A 22,036-nucleotide genomic window follows, 5' to 3' on the forward strand; every position below is an offset into this window, starting at 1 on the left:
ACTGGGACTTTACGTTTTCGTTTTAAAAAACAATCCCGTCCACACGTAAATGCAGAAATGAAGGAAAACTCTGCTAGGAACATACCAAAGCAACAGGTGGCGATATATTCCTAACCGTGTAGAAATGTTGGCCAATCAGAAAAGTCTAGAAGCCTCGGTGGGAAATAGCAAACAAAGATGGGGCATAAAAGCAGAACCGAGTCATATGTGTCGGGGGACAGTAACTGTGTGTGTATATGTAAGCATTTAAACACTGCAGAGAGAACAATTAACAGTAACCGTATTGTAGAAATTCATTTCACTGAAACAATAACGTGGCGCACAGTGTGACGTCAAAAAAGGCGCTGCGTTTTCTCAGTTTCCCTGTCCACACATAAATGCAAAAACAAAGTTTTCAAAAATATCCTGGCAAGCGTTTTTAGTTTTTCAGTGACCGAAAACGCCGTTTAAGTGTGGACGAAAGGTGCAAACGGATAGAAAAATCTCCATTTTCAAAAGTACCTGTGTACATGTGGACATAGCCCAAGAATAATAAGAACTCCTAATTTGTAGACTTTAATTTTTAAGAACTGTTTAACAAGGCTTGTTTGTGCCAACCTAAATCTGCAGCACAGTTTAAATTCTGACTTTGTGGAAAATTAATGAAATAAACAACAGCCCACCTTCACATAAATAAAATATGGCAGTATATTATTATTAGTATGGTACATAGATATTTATTTTAAAACTACAGCATATTTAATGATACTATGTGCAGTTGATAATATTTTAGGAAGTAGAATTTGAATGCAGACCACCTCAAATATTAAAGCCTTAAAAATATACATCGTGCAGTTTTTCATGTATGAGTGTTTTGCAATCTTAAATGAGAGGTAGACCAAAGAAAACAGAGGAGAGTTGTTGTTTGTATTCCAGCTGTAGTAAACAAAGAAGTTTAGTGAATCTTTTTGACAACAGAGAGTGATGCAGTATTGATGCTGATTTGAGTTTTCTGATCCTGTATTTTTGCTCTTTGTCTTTTGTTACACAGAGTGAAATAAAGCTTGGTTTTGCCTTTGCTGGTAAGTAAACAGTGATTGTAACTGAAGCAATATGAAATTGGGATTGTGTAACATGTTTAGCAATTTATATACCATAGTTTGGCTTTCTGTGATATCTTGCCATTTGCTCATGGGCAAAAACACATTTAGGATTTATAAGCAGTAAAGCCCCCCCAATAGATCTCTGAGTGTCCCTAAAAATGTCCCTGAAGTTTAATAGGCCATTTATGTCTAATTTTAATTTTAAAGGCTTATCAAAGCATTTCTGTAGTAATTATTGTTTTTATTACACATGTTAAGGCCATTTGAGACTCTGCAATTAAATGTTGCCCTCTTTAGACTAAAGTGAGTTCATTTTGTCTGAGGTAAAGTGCTGGGAAAAGTCTTTTTTTTTCCTTGCAGATTTATTTTGTTCATGCTTTTTTGTCACATGTTTCAAATCATCTAACAGGGATGATATGAATAAATACAAAAAAGCATTTTAAAGTGATGATTTCACGTATGAAGCAGAGAAAACCAAACCAGAGCTATCTGTTCTAATGTGAGAACATGCTGGTCTCTAATACCCAGCTGTGGAAGCCCTGATACGAAAAACTACCGTATTTTCACGACCATAAGACGCACTGTACTAAAAGGCGCAGTCTCAGTTATGTGTGCCATTACTGTATTTAACACACACATAAGGCGCACTGGATTATAGGGCGCATACAAGTACCGTATGCGTATTTAAAAATAAAGCGGGAGCAAACCTGAGTTCGGTACCTTACTCACATTTCTATTACCGGTAATCATCATCATCAACAACACACAAGCATACAAGTGTGCGTATTTAAAAATAAAGCAGGAGCAAAACAAAGTTTGGTACTCACATTTTTATCATCAATCAAACCCATCGAAGTCCTCATCCTCTGTGTCTGAATTGAACAGCTGCGCTAAATCTCCATCAAACATGCCAAGTTCACTTTCTTCACTGTCAGAGTCACTTTCCGTGCCGTGCGGCTCCTCGGAAATGATGCCGGCTTTTGCAAAAGCTCGAACAACAGTGCCAGCAGACATGTTAGCCCAAGCATCTACAATCCATTGGCAAATTGTGGCGTAACTCGCCCGGCGCTGCCTTCCACTCTTGGTGAAACTGTGGTCTCCATCGGTCATCCATCACTCCCAGGCCGCTCGCAGCCTTACTTTGAACGGGCGGTTCACACCGATGTCCAGCGGTTGGAGTTCCTTTGTCAGGCCTCCCGGAATGACAGCAAGCTCACAGTTCATTTGTTTCACTAGTTTTTTCACATCGGCTGTGAGGTGGGCACGCATAGAGTCACAGATTAAGAGCGATGGTGATGCGTGGAAAAAACCACCTGGTCTTCTTACATACACCTCCCTCAGCCACTCTTTCATCATTTCCTCATCCATCCAGCCCTTTTCATTTGCCTTAATGATGATTCCTGCTGGAAACTTCTCTTTAGGCAAAGTCTTTCGCTTAAAAATCACCATAGGCGGCAGTTTCTGTCCATTAGCATGGCAGCCAAGCACAACAGTAAAAGAAGACTTTTCATACCCCGTTGTGTGTATCGCTACCGTGCTGGTCCCCTTCTTCTCCACAGTGTGACTCACCGGGATGTCAAAAGTGAGCGGGACCTCGTCCATGTTTGTGATGTGGCTGGGCTGGATGTTTTTGTCGCCGATGTGTTTGCTGCAGTAGGAGCGGAAGATGGCCAGCTTTTCCTTATAATCCGCTGGAAGTTGCTGCGCTACCGTAGTCCTGGTCCGGATGGAAAAATGGCACCATTTCATAAAACGAAAGTACCAAGACGGACCTCCTTGGAAATGTTCAATGTTTATCTCTTCAGCTAGTGAAACTGCTTTTAGCCGAATGGTGACCGTCGAAATGCTTCTCCTGCTCGTTCTTTGCTCGATGATCCACCGCTCGAGTCTTTCCTCCAACTCGGGCCACCTCGCCTTATGTCCGCGGAAACTCAGCTGCGTTTTCTTGACCTGCCGGAGCTTGTTTTCTAGCTTCCTCCATTTGCGAACCATCGATTCGTTAATCTTAAATTCTCTCGCCGCTGCTCGATTTCCATGTTCCTCCGCATAGCTGATGGCCTTCAGTTTAAACTGTGCTTCATAAGCGTGTCTCTTTGCCATTTTCAGGGTTGTTAAAACAACGATGTTCCACATAATGCACATACCTGTCCTTTTAGACAGGTATGTGCGATTGTCCGGTATATACGATCAACGCCCACACTTCACCCTTTAGCGTTCTCATGGTGTTCTCTACTACGTCCTCCTTACAACACACAGGGCGCACTGCGCTATAGGGCGCGCCGTACTTTTTGAAGAAAATCTAAGACTTTTAAATGCGCCTTATGGTCGTGAAAATACGGTACCATCAAGCATTTATAGTATCAAGTATTATTTGTGATTGTTGCATGCTTTGAAACTGTGATGTTATCATTTGATCAAGTGTGCAGTGCGAGCAAATCCTTGCTTGTGGTATCTGATGTGCTATGTAATGGCACCAAAGTATTAGAGCTTTACGTTAATGAGGAATTTCTGTGGCTTATTGCAGATTGATAAAACGACACATCACCTTAATAAAGACAGAAATCTTTAATAAGGTGCAGAAAGAGAAGATGGGGTGTTTATAGTAAAGCTGTTGTAAACAAAGAATTTAACAGATTTTTTTTTCACTATAGATTGTGATGCAGTATTGACTCTGATGCTGATTTCAGTTGTCTGATTCTGTATTTTTGTTCTTTTGTTACAGAGTGAAACAGAACTTTGGTTTTGCGTTTGCTGGTAAGTAAGCAGCAATTGTAACTGCAGTAATATGACATTGTCACTGTGTAACATGTTTAGCAACTTACCTAACGTAGTTTGGTTTTTGTGACATTACCATTTATTGATGGGCAAAATCAAATGGTCAGAATTTATACCTTGTAGCAGCAAAGGCCCCACACATGACCTCTGACTGTCCCTGAAGTTTAACAGGCCATTTGTGTCTGATTTTTATGTTTGAACACAAACAACTGTTTTTATACAGTTGTTTGTGTTCTCCGTTTGTTTGTGGATTTACGTAGCAGAGCACCACAGTTGTTGATTTATATCTTCACTCATATTCTGCTTATGTATTACATTAAAGTCAGACCACTATAGAAGTATTTTTGCCTGAGTGAACAGAAGTGGTACGTTAAACATTTAAGCAATAATAAAAGACTAAGAGAACCAGAGTTGTGAGTAGGCAATGTTGTGTATGTTAAAGCCTGTGTGTAATTTATATACAATAAGTTTAAATCAGTTTCTTAATAATTTGCTTGATACAATGTGTTTAAAATTTTATATAAAAGGGAAATATTGAAAAATACAAAAAGATTCCTGCCAACAGGTACAATGGAAGGACTCTTTATTATAATTTTTGTAATTGCAAAAATGGCGTGCCACTGTTGTTACTATAACATGTCAGAATTTACATGTATTTTAGGATTTACATATTCAGATCAGAACTAAAACCTAATGAGGTTTTCCGTTGATTCTAACAGTTGTGGTTTTTTCACACTTTATTAAGCACTGACTTGTGATAGAAAATGATGGAGCTAAAAAGCCATAATCTGTACCAACAAATATTGGTGCCTCTTTTTTGCACTTCTGTAGTATGCATGCCTTTATTACACATGTTATCACCATGTGAGACTCTGTAACTGAAGTTTGTCCTCTTTAGACTACAGTGAGTTCATAAAGGCTTGAAGAAATTGAGGATTTTACTAGTTATTTCATGTCACAGTAAATTGGATTGTGTGCGAAGAGGTTCAACAGTGTAAGTCATTAAACAGTGATCTGATGTGTTGTTTCCTTTCTCTAGGATACTGATCTGATCGTCGCAAGTCTGGTAAGTAAAGGTTTTGTCTGCGGTACAGTGCTGAGAAAGGTCTTTCTTCCTTGCAGATTTATTTTGTTTATGCTTTTTTCACATGTTTCAAATCATCTAACAAGGATGACCTGGATAAATACAAAAAGCAGTTTTAAAGTGATGATTTCATTTTTGAACCAGAACAACCTGGTCTAATGTAAAAACATGTTGGTCTCTAATACCCAGCTGTGGATGCCCTGATAGCAACAATTACCATCAAGCATTTACAGTAACTGGTAATGACTGATTTACATCACTGGTTGATTTTGGTCCACTATAATTTCAGAATTGTCATAATTAGATCCAAACAGGACAGGCAAAAAAAGAAAAGAAAAAAGTCTTAATTAAGGCCCAATATAGGGTTTTCAAGTCATGCCAAGTATCTTAATTTCATTAAAGTCCAGACTGATTAGTTTACACCATGTGTTTTGTTTCATTCATTCAATTGGACTTGCTTGTGTGCTTCAGATCCTAAGTGTGATTAAACTTAAGCCCAGGACCTGATGAGTTGATGTAGGTCCTGAAGTAGTAAAGGAACTCTGGGACATCACAGTAACAGCACCATGTTTGACTTTAATGCTGGTGTTTTTCTCTCACTATAGATGATTCAGTTTAGTGCAGTTAGTCAGCACAGCTCTTGGTTATCATTGAGATATTATTAGGCAACTTGTTTTTGCATGTTCAGCTACAACATCTGGGAGGGTTTCTGTTTTCTGAGGTCTCCAGATCCTTAGTAGTCTCTTTGTAAACCTTTACAGAACTATATGTGTTTGTTTCACATTAGAGCAGCTCACGACTAGCAGTTTAGGGACAATTAAATATTCACATAGGACAGGGGTCTCAAACTCCACTCTTCAAGTGCCGGTGTCCTGAAGCTTTTCCACGTGTCCCTGTTACAAAACACCTGAATAACATTTGTAGGTCATTAGTGAGAGTATAGAATTTGACTGTGTGCTGAAGTGGCATCCCCTAAGACTACTCAAATGTAAGTAATTTAAGTGTTTGGAAAAATGTACTTCTAAAAGTACTTTCATTGCATCATGTTCATTCACTCATGAGCTGCTATAACATGAATCAAATTCCTGAATTACCACCTCAGCATGCAGTCAGGTTCTGTAGAGTTTTGCTAATGACCTACTAATGTTATTCAGGTGTGTTGCAACAGGGACACATAGAAAAGTTTCTGGACACCAGGCCTTAAGGACCAGAGTTTGAGACCACTGGTGGTAGGGCATTGTGGATTTCAAAAGCTTCTTCCCTTAAATCACTGCCTAAAAACTGCTTTTTGTAATTTGTCATAATGACTTGCAAAGTATAGGTGGGATGAAAACATAAGACATTTTATAGTGGCCTGATATTTTTATCAAGGCTGTTTTTTGAAAATAATCCTGGCCTAATTTACAAAAGATGAACTGTCTGAAAGTCATGTTTGTTTGTTTAAGAAATGTGGGAATGTCCAGCAAAGATCTTACATGCAACAGCTCAGATACAGCACTCACTTCTGTTCTTTTTATCATGAAATGATCTACAAAGAAATGATCATCATACTAAATTTTGCTAATTAGGCCTTTATATCAGCTATGATAAGTTTATTATAGATTTAGTGTAGTGCTTATTGCTGTGCATCAAACATGCCCCAAATGTGACTGAAATATGTAGAAACTGCTGTGTAGAAACTAGCTGTCTCCAAATTTCTCATTTTGCCAAAATTCATACAGAGTGACCTGAAACTGTGCTGTAACCTCAGTGTGTTGGTTTTGTTGGACCATTTAATATTTACAGTAAGTTACTGTAGCAGCACGTCTTAGTTTGAGTTTATAGACTTAGTTTATTGTTTTAATAGAATGTAAAAATGTCCTTATAACAGTTCCACCATCATTTGTTAAACATTGTCATTCTGTTCAGTCCAATAATTTACTGTAGAAGTCTTTAGTATTTAAAGCCCTACATGTATTGTATTTTTGAGATTATAAGGCATAATGTCAATAAACAAGCCTGTTTTTAAGGCAGATTAAGCCAAACAAACAGTCAGATAAGTCAAACTTTATTCAAGTCATTCACAAACAACTCTCAACACTGTTCAGTTGTAACACATAAAATACAGAACAATACACTCACTTTTTCAGTTCATTCCTCATCCACAAATCCATCAAACTCTTCATGGGTTGATCAGTTTGAAATCTGCTTCTTAAGCATGTCTCTTAGCACGTGCCAGGTCCTTGTACACACACCATAATGTTATGTTGAAGCACCGTACGAATTACTCTGCGAGGGTCCTGACTATGGTAGCCATAATGCTCTGACAATACATCAAGCAGCGCAGCTTTGTAGCTTACGAAGTCTTACTAAAATATTTGACAGAATTTTGAGCGCTGTGTACCACAGAAATCCCGTTTGAGGTCAGTAAGCATAACCAGAATCGATACGCTAGGCACATTGTATGTTTTTGAGATAATGACAGGATTTTAGGTGTGCCATATAGTCTGAAGAATATGGTAAATCCAAGCATGTTGGAAATATGACTAATTCCATGCCTTTTGTGTCTTACAGGTGACCTGCTGCAGAAGATCCTCTCTCTCTCTCTATCATTATAAGCAATTCTGTCTATCCTATCACTCTCCCAACTCTATCTAATTTGAAAGCCATTCTATCTTGTATCCCTCTATCCCTACTGCTCTATCTAATTTGAAAGCCATTCTATCTTGTATCCCTCTATCCCTACTGCTCTATCTAATTTGAAAGCCATTCTATCTTGTATCCCTCTATCCCTACCGCTCTATCTAATTTGAAAGCCATTCTATCTTGTATCCCTCTATCCCTACTGCTCTATCTAATTTGAAAGCCATTCTATCTTGTATCCCTCTATCCCTACCGCTCTATCTAATTTGAAAGCCATTCCATCTTGTATCCCTCTATCTCTACTGCTCTATCTAATTTGAGAATCCAAGTTTTGAGAATCCTTTCAGAATCCAATTTTCAGAAATCCAAGTTACCAGAACTTGATCTATCTGTTACAGAATTCTGAGAGATCTCTGCTCTCACTGCTCTTTCTTTCCTGTCATTAAGCTCTCTCACATTCAGTCATTTTGCTTTAAATTACAAGTTGAATATACAGTAGTAGAATTACAGTACAGTAGAACTTATAGTAGAAACTACTTACACAGCCCTACATTTGTCATTTTAATTTTGCATTAGACTTTAGTTTGGACTGCTAGTTTGGCTTACTTTGATCAATTGTATAAAATATCACCTTTTTATAAGTTTATTTGTAATAAGATAATCTGGTTATTTTGTAATACATACATTCAGATAAATAATAAATCAGATCCAGTCTGTTAGTCTGTTTCATTGGCTATAACATTTGACTGCAAGTTTATAGTATTATTATTTAAGGACTAACCCATTTTGTCACTCAGTGTAAGTATTCAGTCAGTATTGTCATCGAGAAGTGCCTGAGGACCCAGACTTCCTGTTTCCTGACTGCTGCAGAACATCCAGCTGAAGAAACCCCGTTTCTAAAAGAGGTACAATAAAACGGACCAAATTGTTTCCAGAGAACTTTGAATTTCCTTTATTTTGAGTTTGGAGTACAAATCAGCTTTTTAACATCTATTCATATATTCATAAAAACATTTTATAGTATAATAGTACATTTCTCAGATTTAACAGTAACTTAAGGAGTTATAAGTTTTTCTGTGTTTCAAGGTTCAGTTTTGTTTATATTTGTGTATAACCACATATAAGCTCCAGGTTGTACTTCAGCAAAATGCCAAGAAAAAGTCAAAGGTCGCAGTCCTTGAAGCTTAGATGGCAAAAGCAGAAAGAACAGGTGAATGTTTCTCAGAGCAGTGAGCAGGTAAAGGTTTGTGTTTCAGCTTTTCCCAGCACAGAAGTGCAGAGCAGTGTTCAGACAGCCACAGTGTCTTATGCAGATGTGGTAAAAAGAAGTGTTCCCTCAGTGTCTGTCCCAGAGCCTGAAGTTATGCAGGTAATCCAGACTAAACCCCAGCTAACTGTACAAACACAGCATGATGGAGAGACAGCCACAGTGTCTTATGCAGATGTGGTAAAAAGAAGTGTTCCCTCAGTGTCTGTCCCAGAGCCTGAAGTTATGCAGGTAATCCAGACTAAACCCCAGCTAACTGTACAAACACAGCATGATGGACAAGCTCCAGGACAGTCTCATGTACAGGTTACAAACAGTGAAAGTCCACGAGTGAGTAGCGTCTGTGCTTCCCGAAGCCAGGCCGCTCCTAGGTATGGAAAGTACCGGAATCAGCAATGCATGGCTAACAGTTTGGTTTTCCTGTCATTCTTACACGAGGATGAATTTATTACCAGAGCAGATCTAAACCGTGTGTTGGACAAAGGCCATGCAGTCTATTCAGATGCCAGACTGAGGTTTGTGAACAGTGTGTTTCTAGCCTGCGATGAACTTCCTTCAGTTGTTACCAGCCGCAGACACGAGTATCAAGTCGACATGTCTCAGTTTGCTCATTACGGCACATTTGATGGTACAGATCACTTTCCGAGCCTTGAACAGGGACTACAGTGTTTGGCTTCAGACGTTCGCTACGCTTTGCTAGTCATGGGAGGAACAGTCATCGCTGTTAGCAGGCTGACTTCAGGTGAATATGTATATTTTGACCCTCACCCACGTAAGTCTACTGGTATGCCATTGTCGCTAAGTGTAAGTGGTGGAACTGCAGTTATGTTGAAGTTCACACGTCTTAATGACATGATTGACAGGATCAAACGTTTGTACCGAATGTTTAGCATCGCACCAAGCTGCACTTATGAGCTACAGCCCATCGAGTTTCACAGTGAAAACGCTGCTGACCAAAGAGATGCTGATGAAAACAGACAAACAGCTACAACTGTTCCAGCACCAGCTTTAAATGAACCTGAATTTGAAACCCCAAAGTCCACTGAGCAGACACCGAACACTATGGCCGACACTTTAGCTACTGAAGTGATGTCATCCAGAGTGGATTATTCAAATGAGCCAGCTGCTGAGCTGAACAATCGTCCTTCTGATTATTTAGAAATAGAAACCTCTGCATCTTCTGTAAGAGACACTCAGGTAACATCAGATTCTGTTCCTCAGAATGATTCAAACAGTGCCTCCAGTTCAACTAAGATAACACAGGAACTCTCAGATAAACTGCTGAAATATAGTAAACATGAAAGGCAAAAAATGAGGAGAAGATTATTGACCCAACAAAAGCTACCACAGAGAAAGGAAAATCAGAAGACGAAAGAAAGGCAGATGTACAGGTTTGATGAAAGCTTCAAGACAAAGAAAAAAAACTCAACTAAGAAGTGTAATGATCCTGATCACAGACAGAAAAAGAGCATGTACAAAAATGAACTGTATAAATTAAATGCTACCTATAAGGAGAAACAGAGAGAACATTTCAGAAGAACCTATAGAGAAAGTGCTAAAATAAGAGAGAAAAAAAGAGAATGTGTCATAAGGATGTATAAAGACGATTCTTTATTCCGAGAAAAGCAGAAGGAACGTATGAGAAAAACATATAAAGAATCTTATAGACAATTTCCTATGTTTAGAGAACAGCAGAAGGAACGTATAAGAAGAAATTACAGAACTTGTGCTGGATTCAGAGAGAAACATAAAGCTTACATGAGGTCATATGTATATAACCTATATAAAAAAAGCGAAGATTTTAAACAGAAAAAACGATCTTATATGACAAAGCGGTATGGAGAAGAAAAACAATTTCAGCAACAACACAAGGACAATATGAGAGAACGAATGAGAGTAAAATATTGGAACGGTTTTTCTTTCAGACAGATGCATAATATCAGATGTGCAATGAATATAAAACGGAAATATCGCCAGATGCATCGACCAGCTGAGAGTTTACAGTGTCATCCAGAGAACACTTTAATGAATGAGGCCATATCTCGTTTCAGATCAAACATTAAGTCAGCACCATCTTATGTTTGTACTGTTTGTCTAAAAGCTTCTTTTCCTAATCAGGTGAAAATCTGCAAAAGAGAAAATTACTCAAAACACCAGACTGTAGCTCATCAGTGCCTAACTGGTAAATTTGTTCATGTGTGTGATGAAGCATGTCATGATCACTGCAGCTTTCCTGTTGAGAGAAAAAAAGAGTATATCTGTCACACATGTCACAGTTCCCTCAAAAGTGGATGCATGCCCAGGCTTGCTGCTGTTAATGGTTTAGAACTGCAGGATATTCCAGCTGAACTTTGTGATCTCAACATTCTGGAGAGACATCTGATTGCCAAATGCATACCATTTGCTAAGATTATTCCTCTTCCAAAGGGGAGACAGAGACTCATACGTGGTAATGTGGTGTGTGTACCATCTGAGGTCCAACAAACAGTTGACAGTTTACCGAGGATCAGAAGCCAATCACAGATCATGAGGATAAAGCTGAAAAGACGACTGTGCTACAAAGGCCATCAGCTGTTCCAGACTGTCACCTGGTCTAAACTCATTCAAGCTCTGCGTAAACTGAAACAAATTCATCCACAGTACACAGATATTATTATCAGAGATGATGCATTGCTTTGTGATCCAACGTTACCTGATGATGACAGCAGTGATGAAGCCAGCATGGCAAGTGATGATTATAATGAAGCAGATTTAATGGAAATTGACAACTATGAAAAAGATGCCCTTTTGTGTGAAAGTGAGTCTCAAAGTGACCAAGATATTAATATGCAATCCTGTGATGAACAACCAGAGGAACAAAATCCAGATGAACCAGAAAGTGATTTGAACAATGGAGGTTTTGCTCTAGAAAGTTGTCTGCAGCCTGTAGACATTTCAGAAGAGATTCTCTGTTTCACTGATAACACATATTGTGTGGCTCCTGCAGAAAGAAACAATCCTGTTAGCTTCTTCAGAACTCCTCATTTGGAAGCCATGGCATTTCCTGTGCAGTTTCCTACTGGTCAGAATACACTGGATGAAAAGAGACGTCTTAAACTCACACCAAGTGCTTACTTCAAGTCAAGGCTTTTCAACATTGATGCAAGATTTGCTAAAGACACAAATTACCTGTTTTTCTCACAGTTTGTCACTGAAATACACTTGGCTAATTCCAGCATGACAATACAGCTAAGGAAAGGTAAAACTATGACCAAAGATGGACGCAAAATCACATCAGGAATGTTACAAAGTAAGACAGAAGTAGAGAAGCTGGTAAGAAATAAAGATGCAATCAGATTTATGCAGCCACTCAGAGGAACTCCAGCTTACTGGCAGAAAACTACCAGAGATCTATTCAGCATGGTTCGCCAAATAGGAACACCTCAGTTCTTTGTCACTTTCTCTGCTGCTGAGATGAGATGGCCTGAAGTGATTCAAGCAATAAAGAGACAGCAAGGTGAAGAGGTTGATTTTGAAGCCCTGGACTGGTCAGAAAAGTGTGAAATTCTAAGATCAAATCCAGTAACCACCATGCGAATGTTTGATAAACGTGTTGAGGCTTTGTTCAGAGATTTGCTTTTTTCTCCTGCACAGCCCCTTGGTGAGATCATTGATTACTTTTACAGAGTTGAGTTCCAGCACAGAGGTAGTCCACATATACACATGTTGCTGTGGATTCGAGAAAAGGTAGAAGCAGATGTGGATGACGACCAAACTGTCTGTGACTTTGTTGACAGATACATCTCAGCTCAACTCCCTGATCCAGCAAAACAACCTGAACTGCACAAAAAAGTCACTGAGCTACAAAAGCACAGCAAAAACCACACAAAGACATGCTTTAAGAGTGTGAACTCTGGTTGTAGATTTGGGTTTCCCAAACCACCAGCCACAAGAACAATGATTGTGAGACAGGATGAGGATTCAGACACTGAAGCTGCAAAAGCCAAACTCAGACCTTTGTTGAACCTGCTGAAGGAACCTGAAGCTGCTTCCCTCACCATAGAGCAGATTCTGTCACGATGCAACTTGACAATGAATGAGTATGAACAATGCCTCCAAGACATAAACAAGAAAACAGCTCTGATTCTGAAACGTGACCCAAATGAGTGTTGGATCAACAATTACAACCCAGACCTGCTTGAAGCCTGGAACTCTAATTTAGATGTCTCATTCATTTTGAATGCCTATTCATGTATAGAATACCTCTGTAAATATATAACAAAGAAAGAATCTGGCCTCTCTGAATACCTGAAGACAGTTATTGACAACTCTGATAAGAACACCGTCAATGAGTGTGATGAAATGAGAGCTGTGATGCAGGCTTACTCAAAAAAGAGAGAAATCAGCGCACAGGAGTGTGTGACTCGAGTCTGTGGCCTAAAAATGAAAAAATGTTCCCGCAGTGTTGTATTTGTACCAACAGATGATAACCCAGTAAAAATGAGTCGGCCCATGAGCTTCCTGGAAAGCACAACACACGACAGTTGTAATATTTGGATGACAAGTTTGAGTGATAAATACAAATGCAGACCTGAGACCCCAGAATATGAGGAAATGTCACTGGCTGATTTTGCTGCCTTGTGCAGGTTGGTGAGTGGTCCAAATGAAGGAAAAGATGTGCTTCCTCTTCTAAACCAGCTTGGATTTGTACAAAGGCGAAAGAATGATAAACCAGCTGTAATCAGATATTACCACTGTTCACAGGAAAAAGATCCTGAGCAATATTATGGTCGACTGTTGAGACTTTACCTTCCACACAGATCAGAGCAGGAACTGAAACCACAAGGGTTCCAAACCTATCAGTCCTTCTACAACTCAGGTTTTGTACGACTTCCATGTTCAGACCACAGTGAGTCTGTGAAAAGGGTTGTGAAAAGAAATAAAGACAAGTATGAGAAGAACTCTGAGGATATTGAGAGTGCACTGGAAGAGTTTGAACAAAATAGGGATGTTGTGATTGATGAATGGTGTAATCTTGCTCCTGAATCTGAAGTTGTGAGGCTGCAATGTGATGAGAATCTTCCTGAGAGACATTCTGATGATGAGAACGAACAGGAGAATGTCCCCGACTACAGTCGTCAGTCTGATGCTGTAACAGAGATCAGAGCCATCAGAGAACAACCTGCAGTAGATCCAGCCGTGGTACGTGTAATGTATCAGAATCTGAACCAGAAGCAGGCCTGCGTGTTCTATGCCATAAGAGACTGGTGTATTCAGCGAGTTTGTGGTTTGAACCCAGATCCATTTTTCTTCTATATCAATGGTGGTGCAGGAACTGGAAAGTCACATCTGATTAAGTGTATTCACTCTGAAGCATCAAAGATCCTGAGCAGACTGCCTGCTAATGCAGAAGAAGCTGACATATCAAATCCAACTGTTTTACTGACTTCATTTACCGGTACAGCAGCTTTTTCTATCAATGGCTCTACATTACATTCTCTACTGAAACTACCCAGGAGTCTGAAACCACCCATTCAAGGACTTGGTAACCAACTGGATGAAGTCAGATCTGAGCTGATGAATGCTGAAATTATTGTTATTGATGAGATTTCAATGGTTTCAAAACCCCTTTTTGCTTATGTGGATGCAAGACTGAAACAAATCAAAGGCACTCAGAGACCTTTTGGTGGAATGTCAGTTTTAGCTGTTGGAGATTTTTACCAGCTGCCACCAGTGCGACAGTCTAAACCTCTCTGTGTTTACGATCCAGAACAGATTGACCTATGGCAGGAACATTTTCAGATGATCACTCTAACCGAGATCATGCGTCAGAAAGATGATGTGGCCTTTGCAGAGATGCTGAACAGGATTAGAGTCAAAGAAAAGACAGATGAGCTTTCTCAGTGCGACAGAGATTTGTTGTCACAGGCTGTGACTGCACCAGAAGAATGTCCAACTGAGGTCTTACACATTTATGCCACCAACAAGAATGTGGAATCCCACAACACAGATACCCTGAAGAAGCTTCATTCAAACATCATAATCATCAATGCAGACGATTTCCAGAAGGATAAATGTACAGGCAGAATGGAACGAAGAGACAAACCATTTACAGGTGGGAGAAATGATTTACCTGACACTCTGAATGTTGCTGAAGGAGCTCGAGTCATGCTGACCAGAAACTTGGACACACTAAACGGTTTGGTCAACGGTGCTTTTGGTATACTGGTAAAGGTGGTGAGATCTGAAAATGATGGACACATAATTAAACTGGGGCTCAGGATGGACAACCGGCAGCCTATGAGACACAACCGCAGTGCTAATGCAGCTTCTGATGATCTGGTTTACATTGAGAGAGCAGAGGAGAGTCTGAAGTTTAAAGGAGCAGTACGCAGACAGTTTCCTGTAAAGCTAGCATTCGCTTGCACAATTCACAAAACTCAGGGTCTTACAACACAGACAGCTGTAGTTTCAATGAAGAACATTTTTGAACCAGGTATGGCTTATGTTGCTCTCAGCAGGGTGACGTCTCTCAGTGGACTCTATTTGCAGGACTTGGATGAGAAAAAGATTTACGCCAATCCCGAGGTAACTGCAGCGCTCCAAACCATGAGACAAGCCAGTGTTGAGGAAATGATGCCTCTTCTTCAGGTCAGAGAAACAGCCAGCAGACTTGACAGTCTTACACTGATCCATCACAATACAGAGGGTTTGCCATCTCACATCAGTGACATCAAGAGTCATCATGAAATGTGTTTAGCAGATGTTTTGTGTCTCACTGAGTCTCACCTTCAAGGCTCCTTTGTTGCAGACAGTCTTCATTTGGATGGCTACACCATGTTCAAACGCAACAGACATGTGTCCTACACAAATTTTCCTCACATGGCCAGCAGAAGTGGTGGTGGAGTTGTTGTGTATTTGAGGAATCATTTTCAGGTTCAGGTAAAACAGTATCTGCATAATGTCACTGATCTTGAGTTTTTAGTGTTGAAGGTTCAGGCTCCATTCCCTGCACTCATTGCTGTTGTGTACAGACCCCCTGACTACAGTTTGACACCATTCATGCAAAACCTGGTAAGTCTTTTAGATTCACTTGAAATAATGGACTGTCACCCAATAATTGTGTGTGGAGATTTTAATGAGAACCAGTTGCAGAGTGGAAGAAAACAGATTCTGGAGCAGTTTCAGTCGAGAGGGTATTCACAGCTGATCACTTCTGGCACTACAGACAAGAACACCCTGCTTGACCTCATTTTTATTTCTCAGCCACAGAAATGTCTATATTCAGGTGTTCTGAGATCATATTACAGTTACCACAACCCTGTATTTTGTGTCCTGTCCTCGAGCCAATCATGAAGTCGTCTGGTGAGTTTTGAAACAATTACAGATCATGTTTGTTACAGAGTTTACTGATTGTAGAGCATGAAAAATATTTTTCATTGAAAAAATTGTCTTCCCTACTCTGTCTGTAAGAAGACCCTTTCTTATTGCAATGTTATTAATCATTTCACCAAATCATTGCTGAACTTCATGCAGAGCAGAGAACATCTGCTATCATGCACCTCTGATCTGAAATGTGCTGCAACATTTATTAAACCAACATCATTTCTTTTATTCTCATGTTTTAAATGACTAAATCTTTTTACTGTGACGTATGTAGCTCAACAAACGAGATCTTCCCCTCCAAGGGCTTGAAAATATGAAATAGTAAATAAATAAATCCCACATAAATGCAGGTATTTAATATGGGTCACATGAATAAATACAGACAATTATATTTTCTTGATTATAGTAGCTTTTGTAGAATCAAAAGTTTTTGTGATGAATGAGTTTTTGCTTATCATGTTTTACAGGTAAAAAATGTCAAAAGTTATAAACTATCTTTAGGCTACCAGAGATGTGTATAATGATACATTATGTAGAGAAAAACATTAGTACAGCTTAAGGAATATGTATAAAAACTGATTTAGAAGTAAATGGATAGTTTTCTGAAAGTTCCCGACTACAGTTTAACACCACCCACCCAGATCAGCCCCCAAGTGTCTATGTAATGCTGGTATGGTGTGTGAGTTTGACTTGGCCTTTATCCAGGTGGGTTTGGGTTTGGGTGGATAAAGGCCAAGTCAGAATTCTCTGAGCAGCTGGAAAAAGCTGCTAATAAACAAAGACATCAAAAAGTGTGGGCTTTAGGTGTAGCCCCTGCTTTCTGATGCACTAATTAGACTTAGTAACCGACACCCCATACCAGCATTACATAGACACTTGGGGGCTGAGCTGGGTGGGTGGTGTTATAAGCACGTGTTTTGTTAGATATATTTTTTCAGACACCATCTTCATGAACTGCTGAGCCAAACCTGATCCATCAGTGCTGGACTGCACAGATAACTACATGCCACAAGGAGACTGCTGTGTTATGAATTGCCATACCAGTGTGTCTTCAATGGAGAAGATGACACACCCATCACCTGACCTCCTGCCTGATCTGGAGACCATCATCATGCTACCACACTACAACCTCTGAGACCATCAATGATGACTCATACTGAGGAAACTGTATTTCCTGTCAGAGATGCTCAGTGATCCTCAGAGCAGAGAGAGGTATGATTCTTTATCTTTGATAAAAAAAAATGTCAGTGTTTTTAATTCAATTAATTAATTAAAATCCTGTTTATTGCATAAATAATTCCACACTCAAATGATTATACTTGTTGACACTTTTTGAGTTTTAATTCACATTATGGATTACAAATCTATGCTTTTTCTACTCTGTCTCTCTGTGCAGGTATTGCTGTCTTCTGAGTTCTTCCGTGTCCCAACTGAGGCCTTCAAACCTCATTGCAGAGCTCATGTCTTTCCTCACCATCATGTGAGTGTGAGATTGCTCTGGATTCTGGTTATGTGGCCTGCAGCACCTATAAGGTATTTCAACATTGTTCATTGTATAACTTATTTGTAGTTTTTAGGGTTTCTACAGACAAAAAAAATGTTCCTTTTTCTGTATTTTTTAGAACAAGCTCGTCCAGTGTGCCTGCATTCCAGCTTCTTAGACTCTACGCAAGTGGACAGAGTATCAGTGTTTGGCCACTCTTACAGACACTGACTTCTGTCAATTCACTTCTACTGATCGGGCACCTCACTCCAGGAAGACAGAGGGCTGCAAGCCTGTCATCATTTCCAGTGTGGCTTTGTATTCTTGGGGTAGCATCAGATTTTTCCCACAAATATTCAAAGGTAACACTTGTTTTAAGCTTAGTTATTAAATCAAAAGTCTTCCCTTGTGTCATGTCTGTGAAGGTTCTCATGATGTCCTTTGATGTAGTCTCTCTCTTCACTTGCATACCCACTACAGAGGCAGTGGAGACTGTCAGAAAACGACTGCAAGAAGACAGCTCCTTGGAAGACAGGACCAACTTCACACCCGATCAGATGTGCACACTGTTAGACCTCTGCCTCACCACTACATATTTCAAATACAACGAGGGTTTCTACAGACAAAAACATGGCTGTGCCATGGGTTCCCCTGTGTCACCTGTTGTAGCCAACCTTTACATGGAGGAAGTGGAAAGGAAGGCTCTTGGCTCTTTCAAAGGAAGAGTACCCAGCCACTGGTAGAGATATGTAGACGACACCTGGGTCAAAATCAAAAGGCAAGAAGTGGAATCCTTCACTGCGCACATTAACGCCGTGGATAAAAACATCAAGTTCACCAGGGAAGACACAAAGGATGACTGTTTGCTTTTCCTGGACTGCGCTGTGCACATTGAAGAGAACGGCAAACTCAACATCGAAGTTTACCGGAAGCCCACACACACGGACCAGTACCTCCTCTTTGACTTCCATCACCCTCTGGAACACAAACTTGGAGTAATTAGGACACATCCCTCCCCCCCCCCCCCCCGGGCAGAACATGTTCCCTCTAAGCCTGAAGGGAAAAAGAAGGAACACACACATGTAAAGGAAGCACTCAAAACGTGTGGCTATCCTAATTGGGCGTTTATAAAGTCAGCAAAGATGCACAGAAAAGAACATCAGATACCAGCGAGGGAGGATAAGAAAGACAGATGCAACAACATTGTCATCCCCTATGTACTAATTAGACTTAGTAACTGACACCCCATACCAGCATTACATAGACACTTGGGGGCTGAGCTGGGTGGGTGGTGTTAAAAGCACTTGTTTTGTAGATATATTTTTTCAGATAGGGCACAGTCTCCTTTGTGGCAAAACCTTCAAACTTCACCATCCTCAGCTGAAACAACAACATCTTAACACCATCTTCATGAACTGCTGAGCCAAACCTGATCCATCAGTGCTGGACTGCACAGATAACTACATGCCACAAGGAGACTGCTGTGTTATGAATTGCCATACCAGTGTGTCTTCAATGGAGAAGATGACACACCCATCACCTGACCTCCTGCCTGATCTGGAGACCATCATCATGCTACCACACTACAACCTCTGAGACCATCAATGATGACTCATACTGAGGAAACTGTATTTCCTGTCAGAGATGCTCAGTGATCCTCAGAGCAGAGAGAGGTATGATTCTTTATCTTTGATAAAAAAAAATGTCAGTGTTTTTAATTCAATTAATTAATTAAAATCCTGTTTATTGCATAAATAATTCCACACTCAAATGATTATACTTGTTGACACTTTTTGAGTTTTAATTCACATTATGGATTACAAATCTATGCTTTTTCTACTCTGTCTCTCTGTGCAGGTATTGCTGTCTTCTGAGTTCTTCCGTGTCCCAACTGAGGCCTTCAAACCTCATTGCAGAGCTCATGTCTTTCCTCACCATCATGTGAGTGTGAGATTGCTCTGGATTCTGGTTATGTGGCCTGCAGCACCTATAAGGTATTTCAACATTGTTCATTGTATAACTTATTTGTAGTTTTTAGGGTTTCTACAGACAAAAAAAATGTTCCTTTTTCTGTATTTTTTAGAACAAGCTCGTCCAGTGTGCCTGCATTCCAGCTTCTTAGACTCTACGCAAGTGGACAGAGTATCAGTGTTTGGCCACTCTTACAGACACTGACTTCTGTCAATTCACTTCTACTGATCGGGCACCTCACTCCAGGAAGACAGAGGGCTGCAAGCCTGTCATCATTTCCAGTGTGGCTTTGTATTCTTGGGGTAGCATCAGATTTTTCCCACAAATATTCAAAGGTAACACTTGTTTTAAGCTTAGTTATTAAATCAAAAGTCTTCCCTTGTGTCATGTCTGTGAAGGTTCTCATGATGTCCTTTGATGTAGTCTCTCTCTTCACTTGCATACCCACTACAGAGGCAGTGGAGACTGTCAGAAAACGACTGCAAGAAGACAGCTCCTTGGAAGACAGGACCAACTTCACACCCGATCAGATGTGCACACTGTTAGACCTCTGCCTCACCACTACATATTTCAAATACAACGAGGGTTTCTACAGACAAAAACATGGCTGTGCCATGGGTTCCCCTGTGTCACCTGTTGTAGCCAACCTTTACATGGAGGAAGTGGAAAGGAAGGCTCTTGGCTCTTTCAAAGGAAGAGTACCCAGCCACTGGTAGAGATATGTAGACGACACCTGGGTCAAAATCAAAAGGCAAGAAGTGGAATCCTTCACTGCGCACATTAACGCCGTGGATAAAAACATCAAGTTCACCAGGGAAGACACAAAGGATGACTGTTTGCTTTTCCTGGACTGCGCTGTGCACATTGAAGAGAACGGCAAACTCAACATCGAAGTTTACCGGAAGCCCACACACACGGACCAGTACCTCCTCTTTGACTTCCATCACCCTCTGGAACACAAACTTGGAGTAATTAGGACACATCCCTCCCCCCCCCCCCCCCCCCGGGCAGAACATGTTCCCTCTAAGCCTGAAGGGAAAAAGAAGGAACACACACATGTAAAGGAAGCACTCAAAACGTGTGGCTATCCTAATTGGGCGTTTATAAAGTCAGCAAAGATGCACAGAAAAGAACATCAGATACCAGCGAGGGAGGATAAGAAAGACAGATGCAACAACATTGTCATCCCCTATGTACTAATTAGACTTAGTAACTGACACCCCATACCAGCATTACATAGACACTTGGGGGCTGAGCTGGGTGGGTGGTGTTAAAAGCACTTGTTTTGTAGATATATTTTTTCAGATAGGGCACAGTCTCCTTTGTGGCAAAACCTTCAAACTTCACCATCCTCAGCTGAAACAACAACATCTTAACACCATCTTCATGAACTGCTGAGCCAAACCTGATCCATCAGTGCTGGACTGCACAGATAACTACATGCCACAAGGAGACTGCTGTGTTATGAACTGCCATACCAGTGTGTCTTCAATGGAGAAGATGACACACCCATCACCTGACCTCCTGCCTGATCTGGAGACCATCATCATGCTGCCACACTACAACCTCTGAGACCATCAATGATGACTCCTACTGAGGAAACTGTATTTCCTGTCAGAGATGCTCAGTGATCCTCAGAGCAGAGAGAGGTATGATTCTTTATCTTTGATAAAAAATGTCAGTGTTTTTAATTCAATTAATTAATTAAAATCCTGTTTATTGCATAAATAATTCCACACTCAAATGATTATACTTGTTGACACTTTTTGAGTTTTAATTCACATTATAGATTACAAATCTATGCTTTTTCTACTCTGTCTCTCTGTGCATGTATTGCTGTCTTCTGAGTTCTTCAGTGTCCCAACTGAGACATTCAAACCTCCCTGCAGAGCTCATGTCTTTCCTCACCATCATGCGAGTGTGAGATTGCTCTGGATTCTGGTTATGTGGCCTGCAGCACCTATAAGGTATTTCAATATTGTTCATTGTATAACTTATTTGTAGTTTTTAGGCCTTAACACAAATAAAATGTTCCTTTTTCTGTATTTTTTAGAACAAGCTCGTCCAGTGTGCCTGCATTCCAGCTTCACAGAAAAGAACATCAGACACCAGCGAGGGAGGATAAGAAAGACAGACAGACAGACACAACACAACAACACAACCCCTATGTAGCCGGTGTATCAGAAAAACTCAGGAGAGTTTTCTCCAAATGCGACATCCCAGTGTACTTTAGACCCAGCAACACACTTTGACAGAAACTGGTTCACCTGAAAGACAAAACTCCTAAACACAAACTTAACAATGTGGTGTACGCTGTAAAGTGCAGCGAGGATGGAGGAGTGAAAGAAGCCATTTACGTCCACTGTGAGCGACCATCTTTGAACAGA

The 22,036-nt window shown here is 40.2% G+C and overlaps 4 long non-coding RNA genes across 4 annotated transcripts; all 4 read left to right on the forward strand.

Annotated features, from left to right (window-relative positions):
- Window positions 1-812: 812 nt before the first annotated feature.
- LOC145419984 (uncharacterized) lies at window positions 813-8,282 on the forward strand. The gene is made up of 4 exons (XR_013901260.1): window positions 813-1,061; window positions 3,805-3,836; window positions 4,897-4,923; window positions 7,495-8,282. It is a non-coding gene; the product is annotated as an uncharacterized LOC145419984 (long non-coding RNA).
- A 9,307-nt stretch (window positions 8,283-17,589) lies between these two features.
- On the forward strand, window positions 17,590-18,712 carry LOC145419985 (uncharacterized). Its single transcript, XR_013901261.1, has 3 exons — window positions 17,590-17,728; window positions 17,818-18,040; window positions 18,159-18,712. It is a non-coding gene; the product is annotated as an uncharacterized LOC145419985 (long non-coding RNA).
- Window positions 18,713-19,533: 821 nt separating this feature from the next.
- Window positions 19,534-20,641, forward strand: LOC145419986 (uncharacterized). The gene is made up of 3 exons (XR_013901262.1): window positions 19,534-19,672; window positions 19,762-19,984; window positions 20,103-20,641. It is a non-coding gene; the product is annotated as an uncharacterized LOC145419986 (long non-coding RNA).
- A 339-nt stretch (window positions 20,642-20,980) lies between these two features.
- On the forward strand, window positions 20,981-21,786 carry LOC145419987 (uncharacterized). The gene is made up of 3 exons (XR_013901263.1): window positions 20,981-21,298; window positions 21,506-21,616; window positions 21,703-21,786. It is a non-coding gene; the product is annotated as an uncharacterized LOC145419987 (long non-coding RNA).
- The last annotated feature ends 250 nt before the right edge of the window (window positions 21,787-22,036 follow it).

Source organism: Astatotilapia calliptera, chromosome 14 (genome assembly GCF_964374335.1).
Source record: "Astatotilapia calliptera chromosome 14, fAstCal68.1, whole genome shotgun sequence".
In the NCBI taxonomy this organism is placed as follows: domain Eukaryota; kingdom Metazoa; phylum Chordata; class Actinopteri; order Cichliformes; family Cichlidae; genus Astatotilapia; species Astatotilapia calliptera.